This window comes from Pinus tabuliformis, chromosome 1_2, assembly GCF_031772625.1.
Source record: "Pinus tabuliformis cultivar Carrire ecotype Pingquan chromosome 1_2, CPIR1, whole genome shotgun sequence".
Taxonomy (NCBI): domain Eukaryota; kingdom Viridiplantae; phylum Streptophyta; class Pinopsida; order Pinales; family Pinaceae; genus Pinus; species Pinus tabuliformis.
The window spans coordinates 120,209,352-120,225,731 of record NC_142298.1 but is presented as its reverse complement, the minus strand read 5'-3'; positions in this window follow the sequence as shown (position 1 = coordinate 120,225,731).

Here is a 16,380-nt window from a genome sequence, read left to right as displayed (position 1 = left end):
AGTATTGACGCTTTCCCCTTTTCCTTAGATGTTTCCTGCACATTGATTTATATTAGTTGTTGTCTTACAGTTTACGCAAAGGAAAAGAGTAATGACGAAAAGATTGACATGGAAGCTTTAAGCTCTAATGAATGCATAATCATGATACTCATAATGCACTGACTCTTCGAAAAACACAACACAATCCTTCTCGGATACTTTGGTGTACAATCATTAATTTCTTTTTAAGGCGCGCGCCCAATTTTGGTCTGCAGATAGCTTTCCTTGAATGCTGTGTCGAGGAAATTTTGCGATGAGTGATTTCTGCGACTCGCATCGCAGTGTCGAGGATTGCGTCGTTTAAGATGTGTCATCGCAGGAATTGATGATCGCATTTATCGCAGATCACAATATCGCAGATCGCACTTAATCCTCCAATCATTGTGTGCTGCTTATGCGATGTTGCGATATGCGACGTCGCATATCGGCCGTCGGTGATTCCTTAAGCTTTTTATTTAAGAGAGCTTCACAATATAAGCAATGCGATGAATCTCGCGTCGCTTCTTCGCAGCTTATTATGCGCATAGGAAAACGTCTCACTCACTTCTCGTGATGCGATATAGCTTTAGGGAGTCAAAATACAAAAATTTTGATAAAATGTATTTTTGGATTTTTTGTTAAGGGTCCCCATTTGCTTGGTGTTATTGCTAATACCAATCAAAGAGGGGGGGTTGTTGGTGACCACAACACAAAGATAGTTAATACTCTTTACGGTTGATTAAATCAAGTAGAATATTTATCTACGTGACTCAATCCGAAATGAAAGTGAAATGAATCAACGACACTACGGTAAGTCATATAAAGAAAAGATATTCTGTCAACACTGGAAAGCAATAAACAACGAAGGATATAAAATCACAGAAACCAGGAATACTATCAATCCATCACACTTGCAAGGATTGGAAATGTATGACACAAAGAAAGCAGTTGAATTCACTAGAGATCAGGCCCTTACCCGCCAACGAACACTGCTAAGTTACTTCAGATAGTTTGAGGGAACAACAACTTCACTTATGTATTAATCATCGAATATAAGTGGCATTACAATATCACTGTGTTCTCTTAAAAGTGAGAGTCTGTAATTAAAATTACAAATTCAATAACAACAGAGATCCCCCCTTTCTTTTTACAATAGTCTCCTTTTATAATCAGAAAGGGTAAAATATAAATGGTAAATGTGATCCCTCAGGATCTCCTGATCCTGAGGGATTCACAGCTGATATCCAACTTTAGACATCCTTTCCTTTCTCGCACTGATTCTCCTAATTCACCTTTAGCCTTGACTGTAGCAGCCACGTTCCTTCCTTGGCTTGTTGATTTTTGCTATTCCTTCATTAGGGAACAACATTTGTCCCTTTTGTTGTTTTCCTACTTAAAGAAGGGTAATAATTAGCTAAGTCGTAACTGCAGATAATTCCTTCATTTCTTACCATAATCCTTTAATATATTAACACATTAGGATATATAAAAGATAAGAATAAAGGAAAAGAGTGATGAGATTAATAGTAATTACATACCCATTTCATGACTCAACAACCTTTATTGCATATGTGGTTAATGAATTTGGTTATTGTTTAGACAATTATGAAAACCATAAAATAGATAGGAGTAGAGATGTGGTATTCAATGAAAGGGTCTTATACAAAGATCAATTGCAGAGAAAGAAATAGGAAAAGGAACAAAATACGGAGTGTCTGATGACATTACAGAAAAAGAAAAGTCAAAGGTGTTGGAAAGTCATAATGAATAACAACAACAATAGGAATAACAACAAAAGTTACCTAAAAATACTACAAGTGTTGTTAAAATATTTAACAAGTTATGTAGACCACCTGGACAATACTATCCCTCATTATGTTATGTAATGTTGGCTGATTATGGTGAACGAAAAGGACATGAAGAAGAAATTTAGGTAGAAACTAGGAAGAAGTGAGAGCATGCCATGAAGGAAGAGAAGGAAGAGATGGAATCCTTGGTACATAACCAGGTTTGGGACTTAGTTAGGTTTCCTGGAAGTAAAACAACATTGAAAAATAAATGGGTTTACAAGTTGAAGGAAGAAGATGGAGGGAAAAATCTATATAAGGCTAGACTTTTTGTGAAGGGGTTTGCACAAAAGAAAGGTATAGACTTTGATGAAATATTTTCTCCTGTTTCTAAAATGACTTGAATCAACACTATTTTAAGTCTAGTTGTAGTAGAGAATTTTCATCTTGACCAGTTAGATGTAAAGGTAACCTTTCTCCATGGGGATTTGGAGGAAGATATTTATATGCAGCAATCACAAGGATATGAGGTCAAAGGGATGGATAAATTAGTGTGTAAGTTGAAAAAGATCCTCCACGGATTAAATCAAGCTCCAAGGTAGTGGCATCTAAAATTTGACAGGTTAATGTCTTAATAAGGTTATACTAGATGTCATTCTGATCACTATGTTTATCTTAGGAAGAAAAATGATGTCATCTGTATTATATTTCTATTTTATTTATATGAAATATTTTTTTTAGGGTCTAACATGCAAGAAATAAATGTCATCAAAGGAAGAGATAGATTATATGTGTAAAGTTCCATATGCATCAACAATTGGAAGCTAAATGTAGGCAATGGTGTGCACAAGGCTTGATATTTCACATGCAGTGGGAGTTGTGAGAAGGTATATGAGCAATCTAGGAAAAGGTCATTGAATGACAATGAAGTGGCTTTTCATGAGGTGCCACTAATCAAGAATTATGTTTTGGAGGTTCAAAACATGTTCTACAGGGACATGGCCATTCAGATATTGCAACTGATAGAGATAACATGAGGAACACAATAGAGTATCTGTCTACTTTAGGTGGAACAATTGTCAGTTAGGTTTCTAAAATGTAAATCATTGTTGCACTGTCAACAATAGAAGAAAAGTAAGTTATTTACAAATTTGGTTACAAAGGTTTATGGATCAATTGGGTAAGGAACAGGAGATTGTCATGTTATATAGTGAAAACCAGAGTGTCATTCATATTGCAAAGAACTCAACATTTCATTCTAAGACCAAACATATACAACTTATGTACCATTTCATATGGTCAGTTTTGGAAGATGGATAGTTGAAGTTGGACAAGATACACATTAGCCAAAATCTTGCAGATATATTTACAAAGGTGGTAACCAAAGGGAAACTGAATTTCTGCTCAGTTTTAATTTGTCTTCAAGTATGATGGTAAATATGAAAAAAAACAAAGTCCAAATTGAAGCATTGTCTAGCAAGTGAAGCAGTGGTGGAGTTTCTATAATCAATCTCCAAGTGGGAAATTGTTGGGTTTGGAGCTTGATTATATTCCTAATTTAGAGATCTTTCTTAAGCCACATTTGGATCCTTGTCCCTGAGTCAGGGATGTGGGGGGTATCCCCCCGAACTATTGCTCCAAGAGAGGTCTACAGGGGATGGAAGCAATTCTTGTAGCCCCCACCCCAAAGGGTTTCGGGGGAAGTGCTCCTGATAGAAAAATTTAGAGAAAATTTTCCTTATCAAATATTGTAATTTCATAGTCAATATTGTAATTTGTTGTAGGTTGTATCCCTTCAGTTTGATGGATAATATAAAAGAAGGTCTGGTTGTTTTTTTTTGGATGTAACCCAATTGGGTGAACCATGTATATCTGTATCTCTCTTGTTTAATGATTCTTTGTGTTTCTATTTCCATAATATTTTATGTGTTCCATTTCTCTATTATTTAATTTCTAACAACAATGCAACATCTTCATCTCAAAAGTCTCTTTCTTTACTCATTATTACATGCAACCAATGGCCCACTTCCTCTTGTGTTCTTTGGTCTTCAACACAAAAATGCTTTCATCCCACCATTTTGGTGTCCTCTTCTTACATGGATTTTTCTTTAAATAGCTTGGCCCTTGTCCTGCCATCCAACTCCTATTAATGGTATAATTCAAACCCATTTAAAATGCACACCTAATGACCCCTTGGATTTCATAATAAATTAAAAGCAATCCCAAACAATTTTCCTTCCTCCACTATGGAACATGTGTCCCTTGAATCAACCCATATATCATTTTTTATCAAAAATATTTACTATTTGCAATGGCAAGGAATGACTAAGGTTATCATAATGCCTCCCCCTTGGGGGAACACCATCCTCATTGTTCTATGACCATTTACAACAAAAAAAAAACATGTTGAAACAAACATATTTACTATGGAGCTTTATATATAGAGCTATATACAATATTTACAATGTTATTTATACCACTTGATTTGGTTAGCAAGCAAAATTTTATATGATACCCATATGTGATCAAGTATTTCCCATTTGGCTTCCTCGAGCCCAACTTGTCTTCACTGAACTTTAAATTGCTCTATTACTCAATTTCGGAGTGTAATCTTCCTCGTTTCTAGGATGCATAATGGCTCTAGATAGAAATCTCCCTTCGGTTCCACCTTTAAAAAAAACTAATAAATAACATGATTAGCATCTCATACATATATTTTAAGCAAGGAAACATGGAAAACATCATGAATTTTCAATGATGGAGGTAAGTCCAATATATAGGCCGCTAGTCCTATATTTTCAAGTATTTCAAAAGGCCCACAAAACCGTGGCACCAAGTTGTCACATGACCCAATCTTAAAGGAACTCTTCTTGGGTCTAATGTGAAAATATACATATTCCCCAACTTGGAACTCTTTGTGCACTTTATGAAGTTTCACATAACTCTTTTGTCTGTCCTGCGCCACCTTGAAGTTCTTTCTCATAGTTTGTAATTCTTGTTCAATTTCCTTCAACATATCATGCCCAATAAGGACCCTATTCACGAGATCACTCCAACTGATAGGAGTGTTACAATTCCTCCCATACAACACTTTAAATGGGCTCATTTTTTAGAGATTCTTGGTACCCATTATTGTATACAAACTCTACAAGTGGAAGGTATTCTTCCCACTTCTTGGTTGGTGCATCACATACATCCTCGACATGTACTCGAGGATCTTATTTGTCCTCTTTGTTTTCCAATCTATATGTGGATGATAAGCTATATTGAAAGCCAATTTTATCCCCAATCCTGCAAATAGTTAATTCAAAAACCTTGAAGTGAACTTGGCATCCATATCTGAGATGATTTCCTTTGGAATTCCATGCAGTCTCAATGTCTCTTTGATAAATATTTGAACCACCTCACTAGATGAATTGGCAGATTTGACTACTAAGAAGTCGGCCACTTTTCCCAACTTATCAATTACCACCATGATGGAATCATGTTGTCTAGATTTTATTGGTAATCTTTTAATGAAATCCATGGAGATTACTTCCCACTTCCATTTTGGAATGGGAATATGCTGCAATAATATTTCTGGGTTTTTTCACTCGACCTTCGCTTATTGGAACTCCATGCACTTTGCAATAAAGTCATTTACCTCTCCCTCCAAACTAGGCAATAGTAAAACTTCTTGATGGGTGTGAGGGTATTTTGGTATTTAGGATGGATAGAATATGGATTGGCATGAAAATCCTTTAGTATGAGTTTCTTCAAGTCATTGTTATTTGGAACATAGGTTATGTTCTTGAATCTGATTACGCCATTTGTTGTCAGTGATATTCGTCATCATTTTCACCCATACCAACTCCCTATAACTTTTCCTTTATTTTTTGATAACTTTCATCATGTTGTCCTACATTTTTTATTCACTCTTCAAGGTCATTCCCATAAGAAATTATTATTTCTAGGTGGTTTATTTGCACTCTTCTGCTAAGTGAATCAACAACCCTACTTTACTTACCCTTGATATATTTTATTTCAAAATCAAATTCACTAATTATTTCTAACCACTTAAATTTTCTTGAATTCTATTTAGATTTATCAAACTATATTTCAACCCTCCATGATCAGTGATTAGGGTAAATATTTTTCCAAGGAGGTAGAGCATCCACATTTTCAATACATGGATAATGGTGGCTAGCTCTAGGTCAGAGGTGTCGTAATTTAGCTCAAGTTCATTCAACGTTTGTACTTGTAGCAAGCCACATGACCTTCTTCAATTAGGGTTCCACTGAGCCCCGCTTTCTAAGCATAAATAGAAACCACAAATTCCTTGTATGGGTCTGCAATCCTTAACACTGGTGTATTAGTAAGCAATTGTTTTAACTGATCAAACCCTACAACACTGTTACCTATCCACTCAAAAAAAATTCCCTTTTTCTGCAAGGTGATGATTCGATAGCTTATCCTAGAGAATTATTTTATAAACCTCCATGAAATTTCCTTCCAATCCAATAAATGATCTCACCTCTGTCACATTCTTTTATGTTGGCCACTCCCTTATGGCTTTGACCTTTTCTGGATCAACTATTATCCCTTCCTTGGAGACAATGTGTCCCAAATAATGAATATGAGATTGGAGGAAATCACGCTAAATCAGCTTTACATATAGCTTGTGCTCTCTTAGGAACCATAGCACTACATCCATATGCTCTTCATGTTCCTCCTCTGTCTTAGAATAGACCAATATGTCATCAACAAAGACAACCAAAAAATTATCCAGATTAGGGTGCAACAAATTATCGATTAAGCACATAAAAGTAGTAGAGGTGTTAGTAAGACCAAAGGGGACTACCAAAAACTCATAATTCCCATACCTCATTCATAATGCGGTTCTATGTATTTCCTCATCCTTGAGACACACTTGATGATAACCTGCCCTCAAATCAATTTTGGAGAGGATTACTTCTCCTCTCAATTTATCAAATAATTCATCGATCCATGGAAAAGGATACTTATTTTAATGGTCACCTTATTTAGTTTCCTGTAATCAATGCACAATCTAAGTGTGCCATCCTTCTTCTTCAAAATAAAACTAGTGCACCACATGGTGATACACTTGGCATTACGTAGCCCTTATCAAGCATCTCCTTGAGTTGTAGGTTCAACTCAATTAACACTAGAGTGATCATTATATATGGATCCTTTCACACTGGATTTTCTCTTGGTATTTATTCAGTGGAGAAATCCACCTCTCTATGGGGCGTAAACACAAAATTTATCTAGGAAACACATCTGAAAATTGTTTTAAAATATGATATTTTGTCAAAAAATCATTGTCATCACTCTCAATGCTGCTACAAATTTACATCAAAAATAAAAGACACACTCTTTTGTGGCCACACTTATATTTCATAGTTGTGATCATTGTCACTAAAGTTGGCTTTAATCCCCCCACAATATTCAATATTCTCCAACCTTGCCAACAACCTCTATGATCTTTTCATAGAAATCTACTTGTGTTTGATGCATATACAACCAATCCATTCCCAATAACATATAATATGCACCCAAAGGAAGAAAATTAAAATGTGTTGTTGTTGTCATGCCACTGATTTCAAATGCACATAATTTCACGCATTGATTTACCGTTCTTTTCGTCCTTGCTGCTAATTGAACCAACTAAGTTTTTGGATGCATTTCCATAAATAATTGTCATTCATCCACATGTTTGGGACTGATATAACTATAATTCGATCCTATGCCAATAAAAATAGAAACAAATTGATTACCAATCTTGCCTTCCATTTTAATTATGGAGGCATGATGATCGACTTGTCTATTTTATAACATTGTGTAGATACTGGGCATTCTTTGAGCCATGCCCCCCACTTTTTGGGCTTCCTTCACATTATATAGTCATTTCCCAACTTCTTTCTACTATGGGAAATACACCTTGTGGTGGTTTCCTTTACACGTCCAACATTTCATGGGCTCTTTAGCCTCACATCGGGTCTGCCCTTCCATAGGATTATTAATACAATTTTTATATGTTGCATTGCTCCTTTGTTGTGGTCGATTCTTACCAGTTCAGCTCATATTCTCTCATATGATGACGGTATTAATTTTCTAACTCTTCTTATGCCCCCGTTCCTTATATTCCAGGCCCCTTTTTTGCTTCCAATCTTTCTTGAATTATGGATTGTATTTTTTTTGCTCATAACAACGCTTCAGTTTCATGATTACATCTTCTAATATATTCGGCTCATCAAATTCAATACGGTGCTTGAAGTAATAGGGAATTCCACTAATATACGATTGAATTGTTTCCTTTTATTCCTTGAGGTAGGGAACATACCTCAACAACTGTAAAAATTTGGTGGTATACTCCTCGTCTGACATCAATCCTAACTTGAGCTCATAAAATTCCTTAGCCTTTCTATCAAAATATCTCTTTAATAGGTATTTATCCTTCAAATATCCTTTTAATTCACCCTAAGAAAACTCCTCTTCACTTATTCCTTTCACATTTTTGAGATATTCACACTAGATATCAACCTTTTCTTTTAGGCTGAGAGTATCTACCCTCACTTCCATGTTCTATCAGTAATCATGAATTGAAAATAACTTCTTCATTCATATTAGACAAGCTTCAACATATTCTTAAATTTCTTCATCTCACCATCAAATGTAGAAGGATTAGCCTTTTTAAAGTCATCTAGTACATATTCTCTCTCCCTCTTTTCCTCATGGTGATGACGACGATGATGATGATGTGGCATTATATGAAATTTCAAGAGTTTACAATAGGGTACCTCCTTTCATGGTGCCTTCACTTGGATATCTATGTATGTTCCTAGATCTTCTGTCATCAAATCCATTCGTCATTTCTTCTTGTTCTAAGGGACATTTCCTGTCCCTATGACTAGAACCCAACTCATTTTGCCTCTTCCTTTGCATGTGTGACAAGATTAGCAATATGACTACATTGACTTCTGCTTGTCCCTATTGTGCTTTGAAAATCCTTTTGTTTTCATCCTTGCAAATTCTTATTTATTCCGTTAAAATCCTTAAGGTATCCAATATATCAGGAGAATCTAGCCCCTCCTTGTTCAACTGATCTTTCTTCTTTCCTATGCTATGAGTGATCGTAAATACAATCTATCATTTTACTATTCATTCATTGGTCTATTGGTTCTATACTATATCACCCTTTGTTGTTCCTGTGGTATTTTAATTTCATATCTTTGGGCCTTAGTGTATTTTATGTGCTATCATAGACACACATCACTATTATATTTTAACAGAACTCAACTACGTAATAAACATTATCACCTTGGCTTGTTAGCGTAAAGCTAGCTGCAGCATTACACCTTGATTAGTACATTATTATCAATAAAATCATATACATTGTTAGTTCCATGCTTCATGCATACCAAGACACACTAAATTGTACACACAATCAATCCATAACAACAATCAGATTCCTAATGCTTATCATGATGCTTTAAGGCCTCACTGGTTCTTGAGAGGTCCAGTGTTGAACCTTCACTTAGTTACTTCTACGATATATCCTATCTAGTCCAAGTGTTGAACTTGGAAGCTCCAATACTACTTTGTAACATACACCCCACTATCCCTAACCATGAACAAGGTTAGAAGGAGGCAATTATTATGTTGACCCAATCCCCAAGGTCCAATTATGAAAATGGGCTATAAATTTTTCACTTTATTTTACCCCAGAGAAACTTAAGACAAATGATACCATCACGTTCATCTCATTGCGATGATTCTGACAATATAAATTTTACTCTGATCCAACCCCTATATCCAAGGATATGGCCATCCAAAAATTAGTCACTCAATTAGTGCCATATCACCAAGGTGCCACGCGGCACCCGTGTAGCTATTCCAACCAAACTTCTCACCGTGACATGGCAGTGTTACCATAGTTTCTAAACCATTCATATTGGTCATGTAATACCCCACTATACAATGAAATGACCCAATCCATAAGACATATGCATTATATGAAAACCATTAGGGAAGTGGGCCCCTTGAAGGCCATGTCAACTTATAATCAACCTTCACAGATATAACTCTTGCCACCCATTGTCATTTCTTCCAGGGATGACCCTTTTAAGACTACATTGAGTCTTGTGGGTCCCTTCTCCATAGTTTCCTCTCATCATTTGTTGTAGCAACACTCACTTGACCCGCTCCTGCCATGACATCCTGATCATTGAATCTAAGGATTTATTCACACATTCCCTTGCTATTTCTTGCAGGGACAAAGCATCTGACTATGTAGAACCTGCCACATATATCAATAACGTGACATATTTCATCCAACCATGCAGTTCCACTCTTTCTCACCTATACTTGTGGGATTTTCCATGCCACATCACCTAAGTCGTTATGCCCCGACAATTCCCTTCTCAACTCTCCTTGAAAACTTCCATGGAAGAGTGTCCCGAGAAATAAAATATCGCGGTAAATAACACTAACCTTTCTATCTCCCAAAACAGATTTCCCCAACGTTTTTAGAGAGTACCTCCGTTCGAATTCATCTGAGGGACGTCAGCCAAGAGTGACGTGAATTCTACATGTGGCTTGTGGGCCCGACCAAACATTCAAACGCTTGAACTTAAGGTGATTCTCATTGATGATTACACATGGGTTCTCTTCAGTGAATTATGCAGGGATTCTTCTACAGGCCCCACTACCAAGTCATACCAGGGATAAAGCCTCAGGAGTTTCTTATGGCGTCCCTTGGAAACCTCTGGGGTAAAAATCTTAGGGTCATCCAACAATAGTGCCATGGCTTATGATTAATGACTCAGATCACTTCTACCCTGAAACTCAGTCATAACACCTGGTCACAGGGTTAAGAGAGGTTAAACACTTCCTCTACGGTACTAAGGTTCCAGTCCCATCACACATGCATATAATTATGCATGGAAAATAGATAAGAAACCCCATTGAAACTTGACCATGGCCATGAATCACTATACACATATAATTATGTACATAACCCTTTGCACGCAAATGTATTAACATACTGTTATCTCTTATGAGCTTATAATTTAAGAATTAAAGCTCAATGGTCGATTTCTATCAATCATGCCATCAAATGAGTTAATAAATACTTTCTTATCCCCCCATAGTGACACAATTTTGACCTTCGTTCAGACTCAAGATGATTACAAACTCAGTCCCTTAGAAATAATTCTAGGAACCATTCAACACATTATTATTCCAGAGAACATAATCGTCATTGAGGCTATGATCCCTTCAGTTGCATGATGGCGAACATGCAATAATAGATTTCAATTGAGCATAAACAAGCATCACTATACAATTAATATTTTCAAGCTATAACACAAAGATGAAAATGTGTTGTACAACCATCAAAATCACATGGATCTCTAGTGCAAGCATTCATAATTGTAATTTACGCATTATGCCACTATTACCATTATGAAATCCATCAGAACATGAACAATCCATTTTCTCATTAAGTTACATATTATGCATTCAAAGTCATACACTTTTGTACAATAAGATAAAAACAAGAGATATATGCACATGTTAATTATGAAGACACTTCTCTTATATTATGAGCTCGGAAACTGAATAAGGGACTCCAACTCTCCACCCAATCATAGACAAGCTACAACCAAATCCTTCTTCTAGTTGCCATCACTAAGAAAAATTCCAGAGTTTAGTGAGGGTTTCTCAAGGGATAAACCGAAGCTACGAGATGAAAAACAGACTCTAGATGACCAACTACCTCCACCCTCTAACAAATCAAGAGACCAATAACTCTTCATGACGATTCTAAACCAGGGAATCTAGATATTATGAACCTCAACCCTTAATGATACCATGGAATCTAGTGACCTATTTCTCCACCTTGAATGAATCAAGGAAATCGAAATACTATTCTCTCCACCCTTAGTGTAGCAAGGGAATCCAAAGAATTTTCCTCCACTCTCAAATCAATCTAGTGAATCTAGAGGCCGAATTTCCACCCTTAGTTCAATAAAAGAGAATCCAAAGGCTTAATATCCACCCCAAATCAAGAAAGGGAATCAAGTGCCTCGACATACATCGTCTAATAAAGCAAGAGAATCCAAAGGTTGAATCTTCACCCTTAATCATATAAACACAATGGTACTACCCAGCGAAGGGAATCGAAAACTCACTACAGAATATCAAGAAATAAGCATAGTGAACCTCTAAATTCCTCTTTATAAGGAATCCAAGATAACAGGTCTCCATCCTAACTATCAAGGGAATTAAGAGAAAGACATCTCCACCCTCTTGCATAATGGGGAATCTAGAGAGCATTGTCCGTCACTTGAGAGGGAAAATTCCAATCAGCTAATGCTTCACTATAGAATTTTCCTTGTCTCTTTTCATTTAAGAAATATAGGACTTTTTTCCTACTTCCAACATTTTTCTTTGTATCTTCCTCTATATTGTTTGCATTCTTTGCTCTTCTCCATGTACTTTGCATTAATCCCTTCTTCATTTCTTTCGATGCACATTTCTACTACCTATCCAATCACCTCCCCAACATCGTGTTTTCCTCTATTTTTGGCAAAAATCATCATATCCCATGGGGTGATGCCATGTTTCCTCTCCACAATATCCTTCTTCAATGGTTGTTACATTTAACCAACAATCCACTTCCTCCAACGTTCATTTTCCTTCCAAACTCAACAACGATGTCATCCCTGCATTAATATTTGTGTCTTCTTTTTTCTTGTGTTTTTCTTCAGAGAATATGGCCTTTGTCCTATCTTCCAACTCCTCTTAATGAAAAAGTTATATCCCATTGAAAATACACACCTAAAAACCTCTTGGATGTCATAAAAAATTAAAAGCAATCCCAAGAAATTTTGCTTCATGAGATCTCGAATTTGGTTCCCTTGACTTGGCCCATATATATATATATATATATATATATATATATATATATATATATATATATATATATATATATATATATATATATATATATATATATATATATATTATATATATTTATATATATATATATATGTATATATATATTTATATATATATGTATATATATATACATATATATATACAAATATATATTTATATATATATACATATATATCTATATATATGTATATATATATATATATACATATATATACATATATGTTGAAAATATTTACAATATTTACAATGGTAAGAAAATGACCAGGGAAATCACAAATACATTTGACACAATATGTCTATTGGGAAACCCTTTTCAAAGAAAACCCAGTTGGAAGGTGAGGTTGCTCTGCTCTCTTTTGTCTGAATAGAAAATGGTTATGATTAGAAAGAAGTAAGGCACGTGGATTGTGGGATACTATAATTCAAAAATCCTCTATTTATCTTGTCCCCCTATCTGTCTCGACTACTCTACTCATCTATGGAACCCTTTTACCTCCTCATGGCCCCATTATAACACACCAAATAGCCTACTAGTGGTTATGTTTGAATCCCTCATATCATAACAAAAGTTACAATATGGAATCTTCTAGAGTCTTATTCATCATAATCATGTGACTAGCCTCTTTTTCATGAGTTATGGGGGCTAATGTGGAATCCTCTTAAACAATCGTGGTGTAAACATGAACATCAACTTATGGCTGGCATAAATTTTACATGCAAACTATTATTGAGGCAATTCTTACACATTTAGAATGGTCCTTGTATTTAAAAAATGAAAAATGTATTGCACTAAAGAAACAAATTTTTACCCCCAAAAAATGCTTCTTGATGCCTCAATTTGCTCCTGTAAGGCTTTAGGGCCTGATTTGTTAAACTTGGTCTTGCCAATAAAATGGTTTTGTGAGTTTATTCCTGCACTTATTCCACTCTGAAAGCATCAATAGGGATGACAAAATTTATAATTATCCAATCCATATCAATACCGTTAAATAATTATGATTGTTCAATGTATTTTTGTGATCAGGTCTTTGTTTGTATAATATGAAAAAAAAGGTGTTGCATTGAAGAAACAAAGTCTTACCCCCAAAAAGTGCCATTTGAGGCCTCAAAATGCTCCTAGAAATTTTCAGAGGCCAATTCGACAATGTTAGTACCATCGCTAAAAATGTTCATGTGAGATGATTTATCCATTTTTTTCACTCTGAAAGCATCGAGATGGATGTCAAACTATATAGTGATGCAATCCAAATCAATACCATTAAATCATTATGATTGTTCAATGCATATTCATTTTAATATTTTATGGCCTGTTAGTCACAAAGAATATAAAAAATAAGTAACTTGATTTGGAGGGACAATTTGAGGAACCTACACAACTTCGAAGTACAATGTACGAAATCAAATTTCCTTTTAAAATATAAAACCTTTATTTTGAAAATTTCATGTGTAGCTATGTATGTGCACTTGTGTAAATCCATGTTAACTCAAAATCTAGATCAAGACTTCAGAAGTGTAAACCTTATTTTAGAACATAAACTTTTGAGTAAAGTTTTTTATTGCTCAATAATGTTCTTCCACTTCATTATTTATATTATGTTTATGATTTTTGAACTTCCCTCCATTATCCAAATAATACCCATTGTAAACCTATCATCATTGATTACAATGCTTGACACAATAAGGACTTTACGGAAATATAATGATTAACCCCAAAACCTTTTGCATCAAGCTCAAAAAACTTAAATTCATAAGTATTAACCTCAATTTTTTTTGCATGAAGCTCAAAATACTCAACCCCTCAAATTGAATCTATAAATAATATACACATTTTAGTATTCATATATATATATATATATATATATATATATATATATATATATATATATATATATATATATCTATATTTATATATATAGATATATCTATATATATATATATATAATGAAATTAAGACATATAATTAAATTCAATATTATTGCACCATGAGGTGCTCTACATCGCAGAGGTGGTTAGTTGGCACACCAACTTCCTTGGGGCACAATGTTTGCTTACAATATCCATTTGGGGTGCATAGTACCTCATTGGAAATAACTATTCAGGGATTACAACTTTTGACCAAGTCTAGGGGATGTCGAGGATGACATGGCAAACCCAAACTAGTATTTCCAAAAAACATAATTTAGAGCCTCAAGATGACCTCAAACATTATGTAATATAATGTTATATTGATTAGGTCAAATTATTTAAAATTAAATTAAAATAATTAAAATAAAAGTAAAAATTAATACTTGATATTAATTTATTTTTGGCTCAATATGTATACATTTGATAATTACAAATCAATATTTTCAATGTTCAAAATTTTTAGTTATGCCTTGATATCTAATTTACATACTCATCATCTTACCATTCATCACTTTCATTATACTACTCAACATACTATACTTTATTTTTGTCGAAGATGTTAGGGTGGTTTGGATAAAATTGGTTTGTTCAAGTCACAAGTGCTTTTCAAGCTCCAAGTTTATGACATCCATGGTATTCATGTAGAATATGACCTATTTAAAGGCGGAAAGACTCTAGGTAAATATTTCCTTGTCACCAGTTGGATCCTAACAATATTGTGTTTAGACACCACCACTTCTCTCAATGTTTTGTGATCCTAGCAAAAAATGGGTAAATTAACAATGTCATCTCCATTGTTAAACCCCTTAAATTTTGGCGTTACCTAGAGCTCATCCAAAGGTATCTGAATAAATAGATTGATTTAATCCAGTTAAGAGGTATCATTATAGAATTCCAAGCTCTCGCGTTCAAACATATAATCACAATTCTTACAACAACAAAAAAGTTCTGCTATAACAGAAATGCATGAGATAAGGGTCCATTTTCACTAGTGACTTATGAGATATATTGTTATCCCAAATGAAGTATTGCATTATCAAAATTAACCTAAAAATAATGTTGAACTATTATTGTAGAGAAATTGATGCCGATCTAGATTGTTTATCCCATAATCTACTGTGTAGTTAATACTCTATGGGGGTGATAGTTCATTATCATTATGGATTTCTGGTAAGTTGAACATGTATACTACCTGTAATTGATGGTCAAAAAATGTGTATTCTAAGTAAGTATTAGATATGTAATGTCTTGGATTAAACCCTTGAGAATTATTTATAATTATTTGAAATATTTTATAAATGTCGTAATTTTTTTACAATTTGGTAGATAAAAGTAAGATTATTTTAATTTTAAATTTATAAAATAATACATTATTTTTAATTATCATTTACCATCATAGCTTTTGAAACTTTCAAATAATATTGCGTGGGATGCACTTTTAAGTATTCGTTTTCATTTTTAAGCGAAACGTAACCACCACATTGGAAGTTCAAAAATGGGAGGCTTGAATGGAAGCCCTAATAGATTTTTTAACTTGAAGTCGGAAAAAAAAATTGGATAGTTTATCTAAAGCTCTTTCTCAATATGCTCATTTTATTTCTTTGACAACTCCTCTCACTCGAAACAACCCCCACACTTGGAAGATGTGCAGCCACCTTATTTAATTTTTACTATAACAACATACCCCCAATCTTATATGTTCCCTTGC